Source organism: Gracilinanus agilis, chromosome 4 (assembly GCF_016433145.1).
Source record: "Gracilinanus agilis isolate LMUSP501 chromosome 4, AgileGrace, whole genome shotgun sequence".
NCBI classification, from domain to species: domain Eukaryota; kingdom Metazoa; phylum Chordata; class Mammalia; order Didelphimorphia; family Didelphidae; genus Gracilinanus; species Gracilinanus agilis.
In genome coordinates, this window is record NC_058133.1 from 242469804 (window position 1) to 242496363 (window position 26560).

The following is a 26560-nucleotide window of genomic DNA, read 5'->3' on the forward strand; positions in this document are numbered from 1 at the left end:
GAACTGGAAGAATTCCATGTGAACTGGAAAGACCTCCAGAAATTGATGCAGAGTGAAAGGAGCAGAACCAGGAGAACATTGTACACAGATACTAATACATTGTGGCACAATTAAATGTAGTAGACTTTTCTACAAGCAGCAATGACCCAGGACAATCCAGAGGGGCTTCTGAGCAAGAACGCTATCCACATCAAGAGAAAGAACTATGGGAACAGAAAAGTAGAAGAAAAAATATGATTGATCATGTAGTTTGATGAGGATATGATTATTAGGATTTTGATGTTAAAATATCACTCTACTGTAAATATGAATAACATGGAAGTAGGTTTTGGACAATGATACATGTATGACCCAGCGGAATTTCTTGTCAGGAGGGGGAGTGAAAGGGGTGGGAATCATGAATCATGTAACCATGGGAAAATATTCTAAATCTTTTTAAGAGAGAAAAAAAAAGCAGGAGGCTTTAGGAGAGATTCCCAACCAAAAGATATATGTTATGTCTCCATGCCTGGAATTCTTCCTCCTCGCTTCTGTCTCCTATTTCCCTTGGTTTCTTTCCAGTCTCAGCTAAAATTCTATTTTCTGCAAGAAGTCTTTCCCAGACTTCCTTAATGTTAGTACCCTTCCTTTTGAGATTGTCTCCAATTTATCCTGAACATATCTTGTTCGTGCATAGCTGTTTGTATGTTGTTTCCCTTTCCACCTTTCCCATTCATTAGATTGTAGGATCCTTGAGGGTAGGGACCGTATTTAAGTTTTCTTGCTTGCTTTGTAGTCTCAGTGCTTCGTACAGTATCTGGCATAGTCATAAATGCTTTCTGACTTGACTCCCTCACCTATAAACCGGCCACAGCTATTATTACTCACCTGGACTAGTGACTGTGATCTATGGCTCTTCCCCTTGCTCCAAGTTGACAATCACATCAGGTTTAAATATTGAAAACCCTATGCATGGGGAAAGAAATGTGGCATGAATGTTTGTACTTGTAAGTGTTAAAATTAATAGTTTGGCTAAATATATGAAAATTATAAATCTTTTATTTATAAGAGGTAGAAAGAGTGAAAGTACAAAAGGATAGAAAAGACATTAACCTATCTAATTAAATATTGTTCCAGTGCTTGGTTCAGCCAGGACTTGTTAACCTTCAATCAGAATTAAACTATCTCCAGAAAACAGGAAGGGAAAACTCACTCAAGACAATGACTGGAGCTGAAGGTGACTTCTGAGGCTAACTTTCTTCTTTGAGCCAACCTTCTTCTTGAAGCTAACTTCCTTCTTGGAGTGACTCTCTTCTTAGAGTTCACTCTCTCCTAGCCTCCTTCACTAGCGTCCCTGCTCAGGGATTTTCATGGCTTTTATGGTGGTTTGTTTCCTGTCCCTGCCCCTTTTCATGAGGGCTAATCACAGTTTTGAAATTGTCTGAGTTATGTAAGAGGCATAAGTTTAAAAGTAGGTGTGTAAGCAGGCTAGGAAAAGCCTTAGCTGGAGGTCATGGACATTCTGAATGGAATGCAGGGGAAGGAGGAAGTGGCTTGTGCCTGAGAAGGACTCCATGGTGGTTGGCACAAACTTTTGCTGACCCTGGGAGATTTCAGAGCTAGGGGAGTTGTATCCAGATTCCCTGGGATCCTGAGAGTGGTGAAGGCTTACAGCAGAGGACATCAGACCTGCAGAGCAGCACCGAGTAGGGAAGTGGTTTGTGATCTGGTGGACAGCATGGCAAACTATCTCTCCCTACCTGTATACCTTGGATCACCTGTTCTGGTGGAGTTGACTCCTGGCATCCTGAAACCATCCCTGGATTAGCCGTGAGATCCCAAGTAAAGCCACCCTCAAGTCCTCAGCTAAGTTGACCAAACCTGGCTGGAACCAGGTTGGGAGGAACTTTTCCCTTGTGACTCCAGTACAGCTTTCTTTGGGCCCTGTCTTGTTTAGATCATAGGAAACTGTAGTCAAGTCCTTCCCCTGCCCCTGTGGTTTTCCCTTAGCTTTTAAATGTAGTAAACCCTATTCCCATCCTTAATCTTAGTTTGTCCTTGATTAAATGTGTTGCCTTAACTTATAAACTCCTGCCTTTACTTTGCTGATTACCATAGGCCTAATCTTGGTGCTTCAGAGTGGCAGTTGGACCTAACAGCCAATTCAGTACAACCCTTTGCTGTTAAACTTTAGTCTCCCTACTTGTTGGGCCCCTTCCTGTCATTCTTGTCTCTCACACCCACCTGGACCCATATTTACTGTTTAAGGCACCTTTCCCTGGTTTCTCCCTTAACAATTGTCACCTTTGGATTCACACCTTTCTGAGTGTGTGAACTCTTAGGTTTCTGGCTGTTTGAGTTTGGGGGGGAAAAAGTGGAGCTCTCTAAGTATCTTGCTGGCTTCTCACCTAGCATCAAGTAAGGTGTAAACTCAGTAAGTGGTTTGTGAGCTCCTCCACCTAGTTCAAGCTTGTGTTGATTCCATCAAAAGGTAGACAAAGGAGAGCTAATCTTGTCCTCACAATTTAGCGAGGTACTAAGTAGGGGTACAAATTCTCTTTCCACAAGCGTGAACTCAAAGAGAACCAAGAATTCCCTTTTACACACTTGAGGGGGAGGACATTCTAAAGATTAGCATCAGCCTTTTGATTTTTAGGGGAAAGTGAACATAATAAGATGATCAAAAGGTAATGTGTGAAGGACCTCCTCTGCACTGGGATCTTGGGGAAATCTCTGGACTTTTGGAAATAGAGAGTGCATAAAGTTATCATCAAGAACAAGAATTTCAAACTCTATAAATAACTTTTCACCTAGAAATAACACAAATTCCATTAACCTGGGACCATAAAATGATAGGCAAGAATTTCTTACCTCAGGATCACAGATTTAGAGGTGGGCCTCCTTAGAAAGTCTTCTACTACTACTACTACTTGCAAAAGGCCTGCTTTCATAGAACAGGAAACTTGGGGGCATAGTGGCGTAGGCACGATTGAATGAGCACAGCCAGAGATTTAGATGGTATTCACAGAGGCTGTTTTAGTGCCATCTGCTGATTTCTTTACTTATACCTTTTCTTTTCTTATGGTTATATATGGTTACATACAGGGTTGGTATTGATATTCTATAATCAACATATGTCATTTCTTGGAGAGTGTGAACAAGTCATACACCAACCTTGTTACCAACAACCTTATTACTAACAACTTTGTTACTAACAACTTTTCAAGGTGTGTTTACTTGTCTCCTTTGCTATGGGGTAGAGAAAGCAGTCCAGTCAGTGGAATGGGAAGTACCAACCTTTGAGGGCAATTTCCTCATTTATCATCCATTGTTAACTTTCAAATCAGGGAGGGGGGAAACTTGGAGACTGTTCTTGTCTGTTTTTGAAGGCATCTGTGTATGAGAATCTAAGTTAGAGTTTTAAAATCTTTAACATTAATTCACTATATGCTGGTTTGTTGTGAAGTGACTTCTAGGGGAATTTCTGTATTATAACATATAAGGGTGGGACTTATTTAGGGGTTTACTTAGGGGTTTGTGAGAGGTCTGTGGATGGCCTTGCCATTAGCTTGTATTGTTTTTCTGTGTTTCCCTGAGGCTGAGTAAGGATATTGATTTCAATAATTTCAGTAAAAGGGAATGTCAGTGAGAAAAGAGTCACATAGGGGAAACTGAGTAGAATAACAATCCTTCTGGCACCTGCCATGTGGGTTTCAGAACCAGTGATGAGCTGTGCTAAACATCATGTGTTTGATGACTTCCCACAACTACTTCTAGCAAATGAAGCAGTGAAAACAATTTAACAAGTAGATATTGGGGAAACTGATCTCACCCAATGAGACCAAATTCCCATAGTTCTCCAACATCACATCCCTATACAGATTTCTTTGAGCATGATCCAGCTACTTCCATTCTCCCAGGATAAATTCCACAGCCACATCCTTGAATGTCACTGATTTTTGAAACATCAACACATATTCCTACTATGAATGGATAATCTATTCCCTTGTATAGCTGAGGAGAAAGGCTAAAGTTGTTAGCATTAAAGGAATTTGACAGTATTTATGGGAAATCATTTTGATAATGTTCAAGATTTTAAGTGTAGCAAGTCAAGTAAGTTATTGGACTTGAAGTCAACATTAGCTTTTGGAAGGTTGGGAAGAGAGGAAAGAACTGGTAGATTCTATCAATGCTGGGAACTCTATTACTGTTGGGAACTTCCTACACTATATTCATGGGAAATAAAAAGAGATGTAAGGCATAGTCACTGTTCATGAATGTAGGGTGCGAGACATATTGTATATTTGATACTTCTATAGTATCCAGAAAGAGGGAGTGATAATAATATGAAAGATGCACATATGTCTAGAAGGATGAGGGCTGAGAAAAGGCCATTAGATTTGTCAATAAAAGAATCACTGTTAAGCTTTAGAAAGGGAAGTTTCAGTTTAATTATGAGATCAGAAGCCAAATTTCAGAGAATTAAGAAGTGAGTGAGAGGTAAGAAGGTGGAGGCACCTAGTATGGAAAGCTGTTTAGCCAAAAAAGAGAGGAATTGTTGAAGAGACTGGAGGTTATTTAAAAATAGGGAACCTTAGTTATTTAAGGATGATTGTAGGCAGCTGAGACAGAACCAACAGATTAGGGACAGTTTGGAGATTAGAGAGATTAGGGATGAGAATGGAGAAGATCTGCTGGAGATGGTAAGAGAAGAGAAGAAAGCTTGGTCTTGTCAAGGAGGTTATATTTTTATCCAAGACCAGAGTGAAGGAGAAGAATTTGAGTGATGTGAGATGAGGGGGGAAAAAGGGAGCTGTCTGCAAATGACCTCAACTTTTTCAATGAAATATGAATTTAGATCCTGTGAAAATAGGAATTGCTCCCCAGAATTCTAAATCCCAACTTCCCATGTTCCTTCTCATGTTACTTACTGAAATGTTGGTGGGTTCAGGGAATGGGTTTTGATGATTGCTTAGGGCTAGTAACAGAAAATTAACCTGTTTTGGGAAGGCCTCCCAAGCCTAGTGCAGGCAGAGCCAGAGACTAAGATGACTCACACAAACCAATAAGATGTTAAATAAAAATTGGTTTAATTAGCAAGGGAAAGATTAGAAAGGAATTAATCTCTAATGCTAACTACCTAAGCCCTGCCAAATCTAAATATCTCTACACAGAGTGTAGCGATTTCTTCAGTGATTTTCCTACTCTACTCCTCATCTCACTATCTAAAACCAAATTCCTGCACTAAGCTAAACTAACACTAAACCCCCCTTTGAAGATTTTTAGGGAAGGGTCTGTGTAAGTCTGACAGGACCCAAAGATGGACCAAGATCCAAAAGAATCTAGGCTGGGTCTCATAATCAGCTGCCAGATGTCTCAGGATCAGCACAGGAACTCAGCAGATGTCAATCAGTCACAGGAAAGCAGGATAACAGAGCTGCAGGTAGGATGGGAAGATAAGGCAGGAAGAAAGCCACAGGGGAATAGCCAGTCAAACCCCTGAGGGAAAAGCCACAGACCTAAGGGCCAACTGTCTCTCCCCAATAGCCCAGCTCTCTCCCACAGAATTCCAGAATCCTGCATTCTGCTGGCCCATGCCCTTGACAAACTTAACTTTTCTTTTAACAGTACTAACATAGGGAAGATATAAGTTTTCTGTAGCTCCACCCTCACTTTTTTTTCCCATGAGCACAGTTGGGAAAGCTGCCTTTATTCAGGCTTTTACTTTTGTCCTTTCATATCTTTTACTTCAAGTGATTATTAATAACCTTATAAAATATAATACTTGGAGTTATTGGATATTAATTTTAATCTTACATTTTTTGGCAAGCCACTTCAGAAGACAGAATCCTTGATCTTCTTTTAAGATAGCCTTTGAGTAAAAACAGGGAGTTTTCCTGGTGGTGGGGACCCACCCACTATGAGAGATGAGTAGTGGCATCTCTGCTCACTCACTTCTGGCCAAAATGGATAAGTCACTGGTAGTCCAAGCCCTTCCCTCCTGTGATCCACCCCCACCCCACCACAGCACTACACCCTCGCTGCTCCCACACTGCTGCCTCCCATGACTGATTCCCCGAATCTCTAGAGCAGAAGGTAAAGTATAAGTTTCCCCTATATTGCTAACAGCTGAGCTAGCACTGGCCCTCTGCATCCAGTTGTGGCTACACCCCTACCCCACCCCCCACATGGGTCTCAAGCATGGGGTAGCCTCTTGAAGTTCCAGTTTGCAGCTGAGGAGGCTTTTAGACGAGCAGTGAAGTGAGCAGATTAGCCCCTTCCACATTGCCCACCCCTCCTAACTTCCAAGCTAATTTTTAAGCTGACCCTGGGGGTTTTCATGATTCTGACTGAGAGGGTAGAAACTGAGGGGTTAGCCTACACAGGGGTCTCCCATGCCACCCTCTATACCCTAAACCCAGCATAAAGGCGGGGTGGGGGGGCAGGGGAGCAGCTAGTAGGTCAGTGGATTTGAAGCCAGGATTTTAGAAATAAGCCTCTGGGGTTTCCTGACCCAAACATTAGGTGGAGCCTGTATTCTCTACTCAAAAACCCTTTTGTTCTCCCTGGCATTTTTTGCCCCTAGTGGGGAGGGAAAGAAAGAATACTCTTCCAAATCTCTTAATTAACTCCTGAAATTTTTTACCTTCAAGAAAGTGTCTTTTGAATTCCCTGTAATCAAAAGCCATAGAACTTTTTTGAGGAGTAATGATGCTACCAAGTGTGATTCAAACTCTAAGGGAACAGTAGTTTTTATTCCCAGAGAATTTTAATGAGTTAGAAAAGCTTTACAAATTCAGATTGGCTCTGTTTAATTCTGTTGCTGGGAGTGGTTTTTTTTTTTCCATTGGATATTTCCCACTTTATTTATTTCTCATCAAGAATAAAAAACAGAAAGCTAGCCTACTTAAATTACAGGCCTAAAAAGAAAATTTTGAAAAAATCTTGAGTGATCTCAAGATGCAAAAGGAAGATTCCTCCCCATCTATGCCTAAGGTTGAATACCTCCTCTCTCACCTTGTGCAGCTCCTGGCCACCCTACCCTCCTCTGTCCCTTCTCCCCAAGTCCTCTTGGCCTTCCTCCCCATCCCCAGACTAACCCTTCCCTCTCACATTACCTGCTCCTCCCCCATCCCTCCCCTTACTTACTCCATAGCAACACAGACATGCAGGCAAGAGACCAAAACCACAAATAATTCCGTTAAAGGTCTATTCCCCTTAAGGGAAATTCCCACCTTAAATAAGGATGGAGATATCATTTCCTTTAGATACCACACACCTTTACCCCCCCCCCAATATTTAGAGATTCAAGCAAAATGCCCCTTCTTTTGAAGATGAATATAGTAATCATTAAGAAGCTTAACAACATTTTTCGTATATATGATCCTGCATATCAGGATGTGCAAATTTTGTTCTAAGCCCTTTTGACAGAAAGAGAGAAAAATGAAATTGTTTCTCTTGTTAATAAGGCCTGGGGAAATAAAGCAGTTCACTGGCTGGATCAAGACCCTAGATGGGACATTAATGTTGAGGGAGATTATTTACAACTATGCCAGGATAGAGAGGCAGTACTAAAAGCAATGATAGATTGTTCTGATAGGCCAGGTACATGGACCAAGTTTGAGAGACTTAAGCAATCAGAAGAGGAAACTCCCTCACAGTTTATAGATAGACTTACTGAGATGAATCTTACTATAAGTAGATACATAAATCTAGATCTCTACAAAGAGAGAGATGTAAGGCAAATTAGGAGACAGTTTGTAAATAACTTGCAAAGTGATCAAAGATTATTTTAAGACAAACTGCCCAAAATGGCTTAATATGGTTCTTGAGGAATTGAGGAGAGTCACAGTTTATGTATCTAAAGGCCATGAACAGAAAAATGATGAGACCAATGAATTAGTTAAAAATTAGTAAAGAATTAGTAAAAATTCATTAAGGAAGAAAATAAAAGCTTTAACTGAAAGACTTGAAAAAGAAAAAGAAGGTCAAGCAGTGGCCATTGCCCCTTTGCAGGAATCCAAAAATCAATCATTAACATGTCACTTCTGTGCAAAAAAGGGTCACATAATGATGAACTGTAAGAAGTGGAATCAGGTGATTAGAAATAACAACAATTATAGAAATGATAATCCAAATGAGGCAAACGATAACACACCAAAATACTCTAACAATAGGAACAGTCAGGAATGTTAATATAGGAATGTTAAGGGGAGAAATTGGGATATAGTATCTTCTTTACTGCTTGTAGTTGATCGGGCAGGTGCCTAATAGTTTGTGGCTACTGTAACAGTTTTTGAGCCTGTGATAACTGCTGGAGACAGATATAAAAAACCCTCTATTTAATAAATATTAGAAAAGGTTTGAGGAAAGGTAATGATTCCCTAATCTTAAAGGGGATCTAAACTTATCCCAGTCCCACTAGTCCTCAATGACCTGCTTCTTGATCAGGGTTTCCCCTGAGCCTCCTTAAACCCTTTTAAATTTATAACTAAAATCCAAAAAATCTATACTAAATAAGCTATGCTAATTAGTAATCCTTTTAGTTATATATTTAAGTTTACTGTCTCCTGAGATCTCTTTCAGCTTTAAATCAGTTCGGTTATTCACTCTCTCTGCCCACTGCCAGCCTGTCCAGGCCTAGCTAGGATTTTTAGGCCTGACCAGGCCTCAAAATGACTTGGCCCTCTCAGCAGCTGCACAAAGGAAAAACAGTATCTCCTTTTCTCTTTTCTATTGATCACCCCACAAACTTATCCCAGAAATTCTAACCTGTTCTCCTCCTTTCCCTGCCTCTAGATTTTTTCCGTGTTCTGGGGAACAGAAACACCAACCTCCTCATAGGGAATCCTCCAGGAGTCTGTTGGCAGTTGGAAAAACCCCAACTGACTCAGGCTACCCAGAATTCCAACCAGAACTCTTCGCAAGATTCTGCCTGGCCTTAAAGAAACCTTACCCACTATTTTTACCCTGTCCTTAGCTGCTAAGATCCCAGTTACCCCAAATAGTCTCCATTAGCCCTATGGCTTAATTTATCCTAATAACACCCAACAACTATATATCCAAAGTGGGGCTTGTCCACACTATAATCAGGATGAAAATGCCCCTCAGCATGGGGGATCCTAGAGAAATACGCAAGGATCTTTATGAAGGTGGGGGGGAGGGCACTGGAATCAGAGAGTGAAACCTTTGATTTCTCAGACCCTGATGTTTTAATGTCAGTTATCCCTATCTATTTCTCCCCTCCTATAGTGATGAGCCTCATGTAAACCTGAAAGTTGGAAATACATATTATGATTGCCTTGTGGACACTAGAGCCTCCAAATTGGTATGGTGAGTACACCTGATTCTGCTTATGATTCCATTGGCTCACTAAATGTAGTGGGGGTTTCAGGGCCACCCCTAAAGGTCCCAAAGATTTCCCCTTAAATGGTGTCTGTGAGACCCCTTCTCAGTAGAACATTCTTTCCTTGTGATGCCTAGCTCCCCTATTAATTTGCTAGGGATAGATATTTTATGCAATCTTAAAGCCACAATAACTTGCTCTCTAGATGACTCTATGTCACTAGACTTGCCTGAGGAATCCTTAAATTTGTTCCCAGTTCTTCATTCATATAGTCAGGAGATGAAGGAGACTCCCACCTTTCAAATCCCAGCAGAGTCTCTCTGGACCATATCATCTTCCAATGTTGACCTACTTAATTCAGCTGTTCCTGTTCAAATCAAAACAAAAGGTGGTCCACCTCCTTCCATTCATCACTATCCTCTATGACAAGAGACAATTGAGGGAATTACACCAGTAGATAGATTCACTAATTGAGCAAGGAATAATCATTCCATGCAAATCTGAATATAATACACTCATCCTACCTGTAAAAAAGCCAAAATTAGGCCCAAATGGAAAAACTATCTATAGATTTGTCCAGGATTTAAGGGCTGTAAATAATCATGTCATAAAGAGGCATTCTGTGGTTTAAAATGCAGCCAAAATTATCTCCTCTATTCCCAACACAGCCAAATATTTCACTATGGTGGATGTGTGTTCAGTTCTCTTCTCAATCCCTATTCATGAGAATTCCAGGAATATATTTGCCTTCACCTGGAAAGGATCCCAGGTGTCATTTTCCCCAGGGGTACATAGACAGTCCAACATTGTTATCACAGATTTTAACACAAGATTTGGCAAATATTAAGTTTAAGGAGAGCTATTTGATATACTTTGCAAATGATTTGCTCTTGGCCTCACCAAATGCCACAGTATGCCAGGAAGACAGCAAGCATCTCCTTTTGGAGCTGCATAAGAGAGGCCACAAAGTCTCAAAGGCAACGGTTCAGTGGTATCTCCCCAAAGTTAAATATTTAAGGTTTATTTTAACTGCTGGTGCCTGCTCCATTTCCCCTAAGCACATTGAAGATATTCATAAATTGAGTGCACCCTCCACTAAGAAATAGCTGAGGGGGGCAGCTGGATGGCTCAGTGGATTGAGAAACAGGCCTAGAGATGGGAAGTCTTAGGTTCAAATCTGCTCTCAGATACTTCCGAGCTGTGTGACCCTGGGCAAGTCACTTGACCCCCATTGCCTAGCCCTTACCACTCTTCTGCCTTAGAACAAATACAGAGTATTGATTCCAAGATGGAAGTTAAGGGTATAGATGAAGAGAGAGGGGTAGCTTCAGGTTTTCTAACTCAAACTTTGAGACCCACTCAATGCCAGGTTGCTTATTATTCAGCCCAGCTGGACCCAATAACTTCAGGAGCACCATCATGTCTTAGAGGCATAGCTGCCACAGCCTTGCTAGTAACTAAATCTGCTGATTTAGTCTTTGGATGCTTTTTAACCATAATGTGCCCACACAAAGTTGAAGCATTGTTGCTAAGACATAGAACACAGGCATTTTTTGATCAGAGACTTGCTAGGTACAAGGTGACTTTGTTAGGTAATGAGAATATTACCTTAAAATGCTCTCAGTTCTTAATCATGCAACCTTGCTTCCTTATTTGCCAGTGTCAGGAGAACCTTTGCACAGTTGTGAATCTTTAGCGTCCATGGCAGAAAAGCCTCAAGATAATCTCTTGATCTAGACTTAGTCTTATTCACTGATGGTTCTTCTTTCATGAGGGATAGCATATGCTACACTGGAGCTGCTGTAGTCACAGAATTTGCTGTTCTGTGGTCAGCTTCACTGCCCCCAAATATAAGTGCTCAAAATGCAGAACTGATTGCCAAAGACAAGAAGGCAACAATTTACACAGATTCTAAGCATTTGGAATATATCATGCAATGAGCTCAAAGGGATTTTTAATCTCAGTTGGAAAATGTATAGCAAATGCAAAAATTATTAATGAAGCTCTTTCTGCACTTCAACTCCCTGAAGTCCTAGTTGTAGTTCATTGCCCTGCCCATACATGTGGCACTGACCCTGTCTCAAAGGGAAATGACCAGGTAGATACCACTGCAAAGCTAGTGGCCTTAGAAGGGCCTGAGTTAATTTTAACATTGGCAACTAGTGATGACTTAAATTTGTCCCTTTCTTATAATGAAAAGGAAGTGGGAAAGGGAAGCATAAATTTAAAGCAAAATTGATGAACGGAGTATGGGTATTAGCTGAAGGAAAACACCTACTTCCTAGAAGTTTTTTATCACCAGATTTGCCAATCCATTCACAAATATGGTCACTTTGGTACCCAGGGCATTATGGACTCTGTTAAAAGAGTATGGATAGGGGGCAGCTGGGTAGCTCAGTGGATTGAGAGTCAGGCCTAGAGACTGGAGGTCCTAGGTTCAAATCCGACCTCAGACACTTCCCAGATGTGTGACCCTGGGCAAGTCACTTGACCCCCATTGCCCACCCTTACCACTCTTCCACCTAGGAGTCAATACATAGAAGTTAAGGGTTTAAAAAAAAAGAAATAACAGGTAGAATAAATGAAAAAATGATAGAAAAAAAGAGTATAGATAGCCCCTGCCATAACTACTATAGCCTCCAAAGTGTGTACAGCCTGTCCTACCTGCCAAGCATTCAATCAGCATACCTTTTGTGGTAAAGCTTTCGATGGGCATCCTATGTAATTAATATCTGTATGCTAGAACTACAATTCCCCAAACCTCACTTTCCTCTTCTCTTTATGTGCTGCTTTATGCAGGATATAAATTCTGAGTTGTTCTGCCTCTTGCTCTCTTCTCTTCCTGGCAAGGTTTTGGCAGAGTGAACTTTTTAAGCAGGCAAGGAGTTCTTAGTCACATGGTCTTAATTTTGTTAAATAATTAGAGGGTTTTTTTTACTTCCATTTCCTTTTTATTCCTTCTACTTCAAGTGATTATTAATAACTTCTATAAAATATAATTCTTGGAGTGTTGGATATTAATTTAAATCTTATATTCATGGTGACCAGAAGTGAGATTTAGAACCCTTAATTTAAAAAACCACTTTTCTCCTGACGTGTCCTTCTTGCCCTTCCTATTCAGGGAACTCAAACTGCTGCTGCTTCTGTCTGGGTGGTCCTTACCCTTGCCATTCCTCCTACTATTACTGCTCCTGTTGTTGCTGTTGCTATGGCTGGTAAAGTATTAATCCCTTTTTCCCTTGCATTGCTAACACCTGAATGCAAAGCCCAGGTATTTCTTTTAGGCAACAGTTTCTTTTAGGCTTTTACCTAAGGAGACACTTGTATCCTCTTTGCTCCCTGTTCACGTGGCAGTGGAAGCAAGCAATTCTCTGGGGTTTTTACCCCTAGGGGGTAGGGGAAGGAAGGTTATCTTCCAAACAGGAAGTAAATTTGCAACCAATTTAAAAAGTAGAATTGCAAGCATGGCCCAGTTTCCTACCTATCTCAAACAGCTTCCCTTCCAGAAGAGCATTACAGAGCTCTCACAGCTCAAATTTTTGAGATATCTTCTTTTACTACTGTTCCTTGGTGCACTAGTCCTTGCAATTAGCTTGAGTAATCCTGAGATTCAGGGAGGGAGATTCATCTCCCTACACCCCTTTGCCATTTGGCCTGCCCTGTACCTGCAATACATCCAACATGGGATTAGTCCACACAATGCTCAATGCAGGTATGGGGAACCCCAGAGGTGTGACCAAAGGAATCCATATGGATGATGATTCTGGGGAGGGAAAGAACCTTAAAGAGTCTGGAGGTGAATTTTTAAGCTTTTTCAGACCCATTGTTTTATGGATGTTAACTGTTTGAGTTTGTTCTCCTCTAAATAGTGAATTCTCTGTATCAGAATTGAAGAAAAGGACTCTTTAGTTCAGTGCCTGTATATCCTGTCAAATATATTGTATTTGCTGGTTGTTCATTTTAAGATTTAATTTTGTTTTTTAAGTACACACATTGATCTAATCTATTATCTTCTGTTACCCTACATCATTTTTGGCTACTGTGTTTTGGCCATTTAGCTATATAATCTGTTACATTGTCTTTATTTGTACCTCCCCATATGACTGGACCGGAGAAAATACCACTGTAAAAGTCCATAAGCAACTTGCACAAACCCTTTTCCATGGCAAAACCATAGGTCTTTATGGATGCTGGGTTTGTCACCTGATCTATGAAGGCCACATGTTGCCTAACTGGCCTTTTGTGCCTTTTTGCCTTTGTTATCACATTGATGATGATGGATGAACTCCAACAAACTGATTACAACCTGTATGCAACCTTTGGAGAATTTAATGACCTAAAAATTTAAATTGATTTTAAGGGGCCTTCAGAAATGATTTTTAGATATTTAGTAGCACCACTACCTCTGACTGATCATTACCTACCTCTGAGTTGTTTGTAACAAGAGGTAAGGGTTCATTTATTAGCTGAAGTGAAGTGCTATTGAACCATTTTATTCCCTACCTCCGCATTTATAAAAATTTAATGGATAAGACATCTGAAGTGATTTTCATTATTGTATTCCTTGCCTCTGCATTGCAATGGATGGGACATATAAAGACATGCGTTTTACGGCTGTTATAGTCTCATACCATAGGAGTGAGGTTCATTTGGAGGTGGTAAAGTTTTTCCTAGGGAGTGTGGTACCTCTGAATGGCCAGTGAGTCTATGTAGTCTAGTAGCTTCTGAATGGTTTTTTATATTTGTAATTCTTCAGCTTACTCTACCCTTCCACGAGAATGATCTGGATCAGTGATGTGCAAACTTTTTAAAGAGGGGGCCAGGGAGGCGGGATTAAGATGGTGGCAGAGTAAAAAGTAACTGCTGGACCTCTCCTAACCCACGCATATAGGACTCCTCATGAAGACATAAAAACAAATCCAGAGGAAAGAAGGGACCCCACAGCAGGACGCAGCATTGAAGGTACGTGGAATCAGGGCATTTCCATGCTATAAAGGGGTGAAACAGCTCTCACGAAAACATGAGTGGAGCAACCCCCTCCCCCACATCCCACACCACCTACAGCTCCAAAGCCAGCACACGAGTCAGAGCAAGTTTGGGGCACCCATTAGGTCATTGGCAGCTCACCAGGGCTTGTTCCTGAGAGCAGCAAGACTTAAGACCCCCAAGAGGCTAAAGAACTCACAGACTCTGAACACAGACCCTGAGCCCAGGTGCAGGCAAAGGGGCTGACACAGGCGCGGGCTAAGGCGTGGACTAAGGCACAGATTAAGGTGCAGACTAAGGCACAGACTAAGGCGCGGACAAAGGGGCTGATTCTGAGGGCAGGAGCAGACCTTGAGTGGGGACCCAGTGCAGAGAGATGCTTGAATGTGGAAGCAGCTCCCTGAGACTGTTAAAGGAGCTTCAGGCAGAAGAACGAGCAAGGAGACCACCAGGAGGCTTGTCACAGAACAACTAGACCTGAGATCTCAGGAGTATAAAGAGCGCAGACAGATCCTGGGCGCGAGCATAAACATGAGACGGAACTCAGCTTACAATGGCAAGCCAGAATCATCAGGAAAACCAGAAGAGAAAGATGGAGAAGAAAAAACCTTTAACACTTGACAACTTTTACACAGAAAAAATCCAGACAACACAGGAAAAAGTAGAGGAGAACAAACAATCCAAACCTTCCCAAAACAATGAAAATGGGTCACAAGGTCTTGAAGAGTTCAGATCTGAGATCATGAGAAAGATGGAAGAGATCTGGCAAGAAAATAACAGTTTAAAAGGCAGAATTTCACAATTGGAAAGTGAGGCAAGTAAATCAAAGACCAGAAATGACCAGATTGAAAAGGAAAACCAAAATATTGTAGCTGAAAACCAGTCTCTAAAGGCTAGAATTGGGTAATTAGAAAAAGATGCCCCCAAATCAAAAGAATTAATAAGCAAATTGGAGACCAAAATCAAACAGCTGGAAAACAGGTCAGACCAAACTGAAAAGGAAAATCAAAAGCTTGTAGCAGAAAACCAGTCTCTAAAGACAAGAATTGGGCAAGTAGAAGCCAATGATCTATCAAGACAGCAAGAGCAAATAAAACAAACTCAAAAGACTGATAAAATAGAAGGAAACATGAAATATCTCAATGAGAAATTGACAGATCAAGAAAACAGGGCTAGAAGAGACAATCTGAAAATCATTGGTCTTCCTGAAAAAGCAGAAATTAATAGAAATTTGGACTCCATACTAAAAGAAATTTTTAAGCAAAATTTCCCTGAAGTTCTACAACAAGAGGGCAATATAGACATTGAAAGGATCCATAGATCACCCTCTACACTAGCCACCAAAAAGACAACCCCCAGGAATATAAGCCAAATTCAAGAGCTTCCAAGTAAAAGAAAAAATTTTACAAGAATCCAGAAAGAGACAATTCAGATATCAAGGAGCACCAATCAGGATCACACAGGATCTGGCAGCCTCCACACTAAAAGACTGCAAGGCTTGGAATATGATATTCAGAAAGGCAAGAGAATTGGGTTTACAACCAAGGATAACGTACCCATCAAAACTGACTATATTCTTCCAGGGGAAAGTTTGGGCATTCAACAAGATAGAAAATTTCCAAGCATTTGCACAGAAAAGACCAGGATTAAATGGAAAGTTTGATATCCAACCACAAAAATCAAGAGAAACATGAAAAGGTAAATAAGAAACAGAAGGGAAAGTAAGAAAACTCATATTTTTTAATATTTGCCTCTTTAAGGGCTTCAATAAGATCTAATAAGTGGAACTCCTATATGGAGAAATGTTATGTATAATTCTCTGTAGTGAACTCTGTTCACCATTATAGCATTCACTATTATGATAATTAGAAGAATTATTCATAGGGAGAGGTTGGAATACTAAATGGTCTAAGATGATATGGGTGGGAGGGAAAGAGGGGAGTGAATAGTGGAGGACACCAAAAGAATCTTGAAGGAATAAGAAAAATAGGATATTCTATTACACACAAAGAAGGCATGGGAAGGGGAAGGGATGAATATTATTATAAGAAGGAGAGGAAGAGAGCATTAAGAGGTAATATTTAAACCTTACTCTCAGTGGAATCAACCCAGAGAGGGAAGAGTAGATATATTATCCATTGGGATATAAAACTCTATCTAAGCCTACTGAGAAAGTCAGAAGGGATAAACCAAGGGGAGCAGGGGAGTGGGAGGTCAAAAAAGGGAGGGGAGAAGAAGAAGGAGGGAATTCATCAGGCCTTAAAAATAAAAAGAGGGGAATAATAAGGGAGGGGGTAAAAAGGGAAGTAAATCAAGGGAGGGGACAAGGGTTACTGGCTTAAAGCAAACCACTGGAAGAAGAAGGGATAGAATTAAGGGAGGACACCAAAATGTTGGCAAATACACAACTGATAATTATAACTCTGAATGTGAATGGGATGAACTCACCCATTAAAAAGAAGCAAATAGCAGAGTGGATTACAAACCAAAATCCTACCATTTGTTGTCTACAAGAAACATCTATGAGGCAGGTGGACATATATAAGTTTAAAATAAGGGCTTCAGCAAAATCTTTTGGGCTTCAAATGAGAAAAAAAGGCAAGAGTGGCAATCATGATTTCTGATAAAGCCAAAGTAAAAATAGATATGATTAAAAAAGACAGGGAAGGTCATTACATCCTGATAAAAGGCAGTATAGACAATGAGGAAATAACATTGCTCAGTATGTATGCACCAAATGGCATAGCATCCAAATTTGTAAAGGAGAAACTGGTAGAGCTCAAGAAGGAAATAGATAGTAAAACCATACTAGTGGGAGATCTAAATATTCCTCTTTCAGATCTAGATAAATGAAACTAAAAAATAAATAAGAAAGAGGTAAGACAGGTGAATGAAGCCCTACAAAAATTAGATTTAATAGATATGTGGAGAAAAATAAATAGGGACAAAAAGGAATATACCTTCTTTTCAGCTGCACATGGTACATTCACAAAGATTGACCATGTAATAGGGCATAGAAACATTGCAAATAAATGCAAAAGAGCAGAAATAATAAATGTAACTTTCTCAGATCATAATGCAATGAAAACATTAATTAGTAAGGACACCTAGACAGGCAAATCAAAAACTAATTGGAAATTAAATAATATGATTCTCCAAAACCAGCTAGTTAAAGAAGAAATCATAGAAACAATCAATAATTTCATTGAAGAGAATGACAATGATGAGACATCTTACCAAATTCTGTGGGATGCAGCCAAGGCAGTACTCAGGGGGAAACTGATATCTTTGATTGCATATATTAACAAATTAGGGAGGGCAGAGATTAATGAATTGGGCATGCAACTTAAAAAATTAGAAAGCAATCAAATTAAAAATCCCTACATGAAAACTAAATTAGAAATACTAAAAATCAAGGGAGAAATTAATAAAATCAAAAGTAAAAGAACTATTGAATTAATAAATAAGACTAGAAGCTGGTACTTTGAAAAAACAGATAAAATAGACAAAGTACTGGTCAATCTAATTTAAAAAAAAGGAAAGAAGAAAACCAAATTGACAGTATCAAATATGAAAAGGGACACCTCACCTCTAATGAAGGGAAAATTAAGGCAATCATTACAAACTATTTTGCCCAATTATATGGCAATAAATATAGCAATCTAAGAGATATGGATGAATATTTACAAAAATATAAATTGCCTAGATTAACAGCAGAAGAAATAGAATACCTAAATAATCCCATATCAGAAAAAGAAATTGAACAAGCCATCAAATAACTCCCTAAGAAAAAATCGCCAGGGTCTGATGGATTCACAAGTGAATTCTATCAGATATTCAAAGAATAACTAATCCCAATACTACACAAATTATTTGATATAATAAGCAAAGAAGGAGTCCTACCAAATTCCTTTTATGACACAAATATGGTACTGATTCCAAAGCCAGGTAGATCAAAAACAGAGAAAGAAAACTACAGACTAATCTCCCTAATGAACATAGATGCAAAAATCTTAAATAGAATACTAGCAAAGAGACTCCAGCAAGTGATCAAGAGGATCATCCACCATGATCAGGTGGGATTTATACCAGGAATGCAAGGATGGTTCAACATTAGGAAAACCATCCACATTATTGACCATATCTACAATCTAACAAACATAAATCACATGGTTATCTCAATAGATGCTGAAAAAGCCTTTGACAAAATACAGCACTCATTCCTATTGAAAACACTGGAAAGTATAGGAATAGGAGGACCTTTCCTAAAAACAATAAACAGTATATACCTAAAACCATCAACAAGCATCATATGCAATGGGGATAAATTAGAAGCCTTTCCAATAAGATCAGGAGTGAAACAAGGATGCCCATTATCTCCTCTATTATTTAACATTGTACTAGAAACACTAGCAGTAGCAATTAGAGAAGAAAAAGAAATTGAGGGTATTAAAATAGGCAATGAGGAGAGTAAGCTATCACTCTTTGCAGATGATATGATGGTCTACTTAAAAAATCCTAGAGAATCAAGTAAGAAGCTTGTAGAAATAATCAACAACTTTAGCAAGGATGCAGGATACAAAATAAATGCACATAAATCATCAGCATTTCTATATATTTCCAACACATCACAACAGCAAGATGTAGAAAGAGAAACACCATTTAAAATCACCCTAGATAACATAAAATACTTAGGAATCTATCTACCAAAACAAACACAGGAATTTTACAAAAATAACTACAAAACACTTTCCAAACAATTGGAAAAACATTGATTGCTCATGGGTAGGATGAGCTAACATAATAAAAATGACAATTCTACCGAAATTAATTTACCTATTTAGCGCCATATCTATCAAATTACCAAAAAACTTTTTCACTAAATTAGGTAAAACTATAACAAATTTCATTTGGAGTAACAAAAGATCAAGAATATCAAGGGAAATAATGAAAAAAAAATGTGAAGGAAGGGGGCCTAGCAGTACCAGATATTAAACTATACTATAAAGCAGCAGTCATCAAAATGGTATGGTACTGGCTAAAAGACAGAATGGAGGATCAGTGGAATAGACTTGGGGTAAATGATGTCAGCAAGACAGTATATGATAAACCCAAAGAGCCCAAACTTTGGAACAAAAATCCACTATTTGACAAAAACTGCTGGGAAATTTGGAAAACCATATGGGAGAGATTAGGTTTAGATCAACATCTTATACCCTACACCAAGATAAATTCAGAATGGGTGAATGACTTGAATATAAAGAGGGAAACTATAAATAAAGTGAACACAGAATAGTATACTTGTCAGATCTCTGGGAAAGAAAAGATTTTAAAACCAAGCAAGAGTTAGAGAAAATTGGGGGGCAGCTGGGTAGCTCAGTGGAGTGAGAGTCAGGCCTAGAGACAGGAGATCCTAGGTTCAAACCCGGCCTCAGCCACTTCCCAGCTGTGTGACCCTGGGCAAGTCACTTGACCCCTTACCAATCTTCCACCTATGAGACAATACACCGAAGTACAAGGGTTTAAAAAAAAAGAGTTAGAGAAAATTACAAAAGGTAAAATAAATTATTTTGATTACATAAAATTAAAAAGCTTTTGTACAAACCAAAACAATGTAGCCAAGATCAGAAGGGAAACAAAAAAATTGGGAAAAAATCTTTGTAACAAAAAACTCTGACAAGGGTCTAATTACTCAAATATACAAGGAGTTAAATCAATTGTATAAAAAATCAAGGCATTCCCCAATCAATAAATGGGCAAGAGACATGAATAGGCAATTTTCAGATAAAGAAATGAAAACTATCAATAAGCTCATGAGAAAGTGTTCTAAATCTCTAATAATTAGAGAAATGCAAATCAAAACAACTCTGAGGTATCACCTCACACCTAGTAGAATGGCTAAAATGAAAGAAGGGGAGAGTAATGAATGTTGGAGGGGATGTGGCCAAATTGGAACATTAATGCATTGCTGGTGGAGTTGTGAACTGATTCAACCATTCTGGATGGCAATTTGGAACTATGCTCAAAGGGCTATAAAAGAATGCCTGTCCTTTGATCCAGCCATACCATTGTTGGGATTGTACCCCAAAGAGATCACAGATAAACAGACTTGTATGAAAATATTTATAGCTGAGCTTTTTGTGGTGGCAAAAAACTGGAAAAAGAGGTTATGCCCTTCAATTGGGGAATGGCTGAACAAATTGTGGTATATGCTGGTGATGGAATACTATTGTGCTCAAAGGAATAATAAACTGGAGGAATTCCATGTGAATTGGAAAGACCTCCAGGAACTGATGCAGAGCGAAAGGATCAGAGCCTGAAGAACACTGTACACAGAGACTGATATACTGTTGTAAAATAGAATGTAATGGACTTCTGTACTAGCAGCAATGCAATGACCCAGGACTATTCTGAGGAACTTATGGTAAACAACACTATCCACATTCAGAGGAAGAACTGCAGGAGAGGAAACACAGAAGAAAATCAACTGCTTGAATACATGGGATGATGAGGACATGATAGGGGATCGAAAGTACCACACCAATGCAACTATCAACAATTTGGAAATAGGTCTTGATTAATGACACATGTTAAAACCAGTGGAAATGCATATAGGCCAGGGGAGTGGGGGAGGTCTGGGGGTCAAGGGGAAAGTAAGAGCATAATCATGAACCATGTTAACTTTTCTAAAATATAAATATTAATAAATGTTTAAAGAGGGGTCCAAAGGAAAGGAAATGTTCATCTGTCAGTCTCTTTCTAAGGCAACTCTTTCAAAGTTTGTATTCGAAGTATTTCATTGTATTTGAAGTATTGTATCCTACTCATTGTATTCATCAGATTAGGAATAATGTCACGGGGCTGGATAGAACATTTCAGGGGGCCACATCTGGCCCGTGGGCCATAGTTTGCCCATCACTGATCTAGATTCTTGGTGACATTCTAGACCCAAAAGGTTTTCATGAGCAGTACAGAGGTTTGTGAATTTTTTTCTGGGCTTTTCTGACAAATTTTGGAATGATGGCAGTAATAGACTTTGTTAAAAATATCTCAGCCAAGGTTGAAAGATTTGCTAGATTTGGAGAACATGTGACAAGTATCCATGAGCTTCAATGGCTATAGAGACTCATGTGAATCCTAATGATAGCAGGTTTGTTTACTATTGTCATTTAAATGTGCTCTTATGATTTGGTGGATTTTGGTACTTCCTGAATGTGCATTAGCTGCTATACTACTTTTTTTTTAAATAAAGCTGTTTTCTTTGTGAAAATTATATACATTCACACTGCGGATCATAGCTAAGTTAAAAAGGAAATGAATCTCAGTTTTGAGTGAGAAACATTTGCGTTCTGCTTCTCTTTGGGCAAACACAGCATGTCTGTCACTGATCGCGAACTATATATTTTTGATTTTTAAAATTTTTCTTATTGTTTTTCCTTGTATGTTGTAAGGATGGGGGATGGGACAAAAAGAGCCAGAAGAAGGCTATTGGTGACAGTTGGTGACAGTTGGGACCAGAGAGGATTCTGGGTAATTCTCTGGAGGAAGGAGGAGAAGGAGAACTTCTGGTGGAGGACTGAGAGAGGGAGGAGGAGAACATCTCGGCTCCAATCCAGTTCTGAAGGCTTCCTGAGGATCCTTCTTTGGACAATGAAACCCTGATTTCCTGGTCAAAGGCATCCCATCGCCTCTCACCCAGCAAGACTTTCAATCATCAAGACAGCTAAGTTTGGGACTCCATTTTGGGAGCCATCTCTTAGGCTCCTTCCCCCATTACCCAACCTTGCTGAGAGACCCTTTCCAGTTTGATTTTGCAATTATAGAAATGATAGAAATAGAAATAGAAACTGAATGAGAAGTGGCAAGGGGAGATGCTTGGGAGCAGGAACCCCAAAGGTTCCCACCTGAGTGATGGTCCCCATAGAAATAGAGAAGAGTGCACCCCAAAATCCCTCTGCCCTTCAACCCTTTCCCCAATCCCTGAATTGTGATTAATAAAAGCCATTCATTAGTCAGATAGCGTTCCAATGTGCCTGAGAGATGAGGGGGAGGGAAATCACAGCTTGGTCTGGCTGCCTCCATCTTGGAGCCAGACCCCCTGCTGTGAAGTTGACTGATCTCAGGGGAGGCTTACCTGAACCCACCCTCATTCAGGATCGAATTAGGGTCCCCATACCTCCTCTTATAGAGAAGCCTTGTCCCCAACTCCTGTGGGGTGGCACAACCATCCAGGTCACCCAGTTTAGGGGTGACACCCCCTCGAAGTCTTGCCAGAGCACACTTGGCAAGAGGGTAGAGCTAGAAGAGCATCTCCCCTCATAGACTCTTTCTCTCTCTCCCCTCTGTCATAACATTGGTTACTGGTTCTCTTTATTCTTATAGTTTTTGGCAGAACCAGCTTAGGTAAAGAACCTAAATAATTCTGAAAAAAAAAAAGCCTCTGTTTGAACCAGACAGCAGCCATTTTTGTCCCAGCTACAGCATAGGAAAGGGGACAAACTTAGTCAAGCAAAGAAAATTTAAAAAGACAGTACCATAAAAATTTTACATTCAAACTGGTACTAAGGATCCATCAGTGGGGAAAACAATTTGTACCATGATGGGAATCCTTACGTTACTATACAACTTTTTGACTATGATTTATAATTTCTGGATAGTAGTGATCCCAGGCTATATAATGGGAATCATAGAAATATATGACTCATGCCAATGGTTGAAGCTAGAAATAGGTTGGATCTTTGCTTTCATACCAACCACAACTGCAGTAATCATCTCATTCCTCCATTTCTATTGGTCCTTAAAAAATTTAGCGCACAAATTGCTAGGACACAAGGATGATAGCACTGAACTGATAATGGCATTAAGAAAGGAGATAGCAAAGTTACTTGAAAAGAATGCTCAATTGAAAGAGGGAAAAGGGATCACAGCAGGAAACAAAATAGAAATAGCAGTACAAACAGCTGAGTCACATACAGACACAGCAAAGAAAATAGAGAAAGGGGCAACAGCACCAGCTGTACCAATATTGCCAATCATTGATCACATGATTTTGCAGCCAGATTCTGGATTTCTCCATATAAAAAGACATAAGCCATTCACTGCTGCAGATCTAGACACCCTAAAACAACAAATGCCTGCCTTTTATTTAAATACCCTCATAGACTCTCTCTCCCCCCTCTGCCATAACATTGGTTACTGGCTCTGTTTATTCTTACAATGTACAATTATATATTTGATTTTTCTCTTTCTCATTTTTTGTACTTGAAGCACATGTTACCAGTATTAATTTTTTTTTTATTTTGCATTAATATAATTTTAAAATATCCATTTGCTCTAATATTAACGCATACCCATATGCTTTAGACTATGTAAACCTGACATTGCTTGTTAAATATTATGGGACTTCACTTAATAATTGTGTCTGATTCCAGGAGAAGGGATCACAAAAGAACCACTGCTCAGTGCCAAGGAGCACAAAGTTAATCTGCACAGTGCTCATGAGCACAAAGTCAAAGAGACAAACCAACCCCAGTGGGATTGATGAGAATCTGCACCAAGACAGAGGACTTGTGTTGGGGTTTGAGGTTGTGACTGTTTGACATACATCAGACGTGGGTCTTCCCCGTGCCATATTCTGAAAAGTACCTCAGTTTGGCTGAATATTGGCCCCTATCCCTGAGAGCAAAGGTAAAATCAGACCAGGGAATGCTATTTCCCATTTCCTGCTAAAAATCAAGTCACTTTTTTCTTTCTTTCATAAGTGTGGCAATCTTCTGTAGTCCTGATTACTGATTGGGTAAGTGCACATTGCTGCAATGGTCCTACAGGCTTGTGAAACATAAATCACTTTATTGGGCCCTGATTCTAGAACCTGTTATAGGCTTATTCTTGCTTACTCAGAATTTTTATATACTATTTAATTTTGATTTTTTTCCTTTTCCTCCATTTGGTTTTTTTTTTTTTTAACGTTTTTGACTTTCTTTTAACAATTGATTCATATACTTCATAACTCAGCCATGGGTGATCTGTGTGTTTGTCAACACCCTCCTCAGGGGGGGAATTATATAATTGTTGTATAATTCTAGATCTATAAAAATTTTTCTTGTTTGAGAGTAATTTTAGGATAAGAAACTTGCTACGTTCCCGAATCCAAAAAGTGAACTGTTTGGAGGAGGTGCCATGAAGCCATACACTGCACCAAAAGATCCAGAATGACGTTATATGCTGACATAGGCAGGATATAAAATTCTGTGTAGTTCCGCCTCTTGCTGTCTTCTTTTCCTGTGGTGGCAGCTGTGGACATGGAGTTTTTGAGCAGTTAGAAAAACTTAGTCAAGTGGTTCTGTTTTGTTAGATTTATTTTTTCCCTTACTTCTACTTTATAAAATACAATACTTTGAGTATTGGACATTAATTTAAATCCTACACCTTTTGAACCTAAAAATTGATCTAATCACTATGCTGGACAGTATAAATTTCATCTGGTCATAGTGGATCAGCTGACTAGATGACCTGAAGTGTTTCCTACTGCTTGGGCCTCAGTGGCTTTTGTTGCCAAGGTCCTTTTAAAAGAAATTATTCCTTGCTTTGGCCTGCCAGCACAAATTGATTCAGACTAGGGGAGCTCCTTTTACTGATTTGGTTTTGTCTCAGATTTATTCTTGTTTGAGGATAACTTGTTTGGGGATAAATTCCATGTACCATACCATCCCCAAGGCTAAGGCCAAGTTGAGAAAATGAATAGAGATCTTAAAATTGTGATTGGCAAATTGTGCATGGAGATTCGTTCTATTTTATCTTTGTAGCAGGCCCAGAAGAGATCTACACATATGACCATTTGAGATGCTTTTTGGACATCCCCTATGCAGGATAACCCTTTTTCTCCTGCATACACATCATTACTGGGGGAGGAGGATGATACTTCTATTACCTCATATATACAGGATTTACAGATCAAGTTGCGAGAACTCCATGAATCTGGAGCTACTGTACAAGGAGGATCTATAGACTTCTCACTCCATGACTTGCACCCAGGTGACAAAGGGTACATAAAGAACTTCCAGTGCACTGGAGCAATTCAGCCTGCCTGGGAAGGTCCACTGAAAATCTTGTTAACTACTCCAACAGCTATCAAAATTGGAGAAAAGGACTCTTGGATGCATTGCTTACATGTAAGGAGAGCACCTTCTGTTACTGTGTTTTGGTTATTAGCTATATATTCTGGTGCACTATCTTTATTTCTACTGTCCTATGCCTGGACTGGAGAAAATACCATTATAAAAGTCCATATACTAGTTGGACAAAACCTATATTAGTAACCTTGGGAGAAGTTGATGTACTCTTGTGATTTTTGGGTATTTTGGTACTTCTTCAAATGTGCATTAGATGCTGTACTGCTGTTTTAAAAAGCTGTTACTTGGTGAAAATCATGTGCACTCACACTATGGATCATGGCAAGTTAAAAAAGAAATGGATCTCATTTTTGGATAAGAAACTTTTGTATTCTGCCTCTATGTGGCTGACATTTTTTCACTGATTGTGAACTATGTATTTTTATTTTAAAAAGAAAATTTTATTATTGTTTTCCTTGTATGTGAAATAGTGTATTTGAGTTTTCTTTTTTCCCTCTTTTTTTTGTACTTGAAGCACATATTACCAGTATTAATGTTTTTTTGTTGTTGTTGTTTGTTTGTTTTTGTACTAGGATAAGTTTAAAATGTCCATTAGCTCTAATGTCAATGGATACTTAAAAGCTTTAGACTATGGAAACCTACCATTGATTGCTAAATATTATGGGACTTTGATTAATGCTTGTGTCTGATTCCAGGAGAAGAGAGCACAAAGTTAGCCTGCACAGTCCCAAGGAACACCAGGTCAAGAAGAATGACCAATCCCGGTGGGATTGATAAGATTCTGTGCCAAGACAGGGAACTCTAACTTATTTTGGGGTTTGAAGAAGCAGCTGTTTGCAAAGTCAGATGCAGGATATCAGATCCACACTTCTACCAAGTACCTCAGTTTGGCTGCCATTTTGGCTTCCCTATCCCTGAGAGCATAAGTAAAATCAGACCAGGGAATGATATTTCCCTTTCTGCTGCAAACATCTAGTCCCTCTTCTGTCTTTCATAAGTGTGGCAATTTTCTGTAGTCCTGGGTAAGTACTACATTGTTATAATTGCTACTACAGGTTTGTGAGACATAAATCATTTTAATTAGGCCCTGATTCAAGGACCTGTTTATAGACTTATT

The 26560-nt window shown here is 39.4% G+C and overlaps 1 pseudogene; it reads right to left on the reverse strand.

Annotated features, from left to right (window-relative positions):
- Positions 1-886: 886 nt before the first annotated feature.
- LOC123246261 lies at positions 887-24614 on the reverse strand (annotated as a pseudogene).
- Between the last annotated feature and the right edge of the window lie 1946 nt (positions 24615-26560).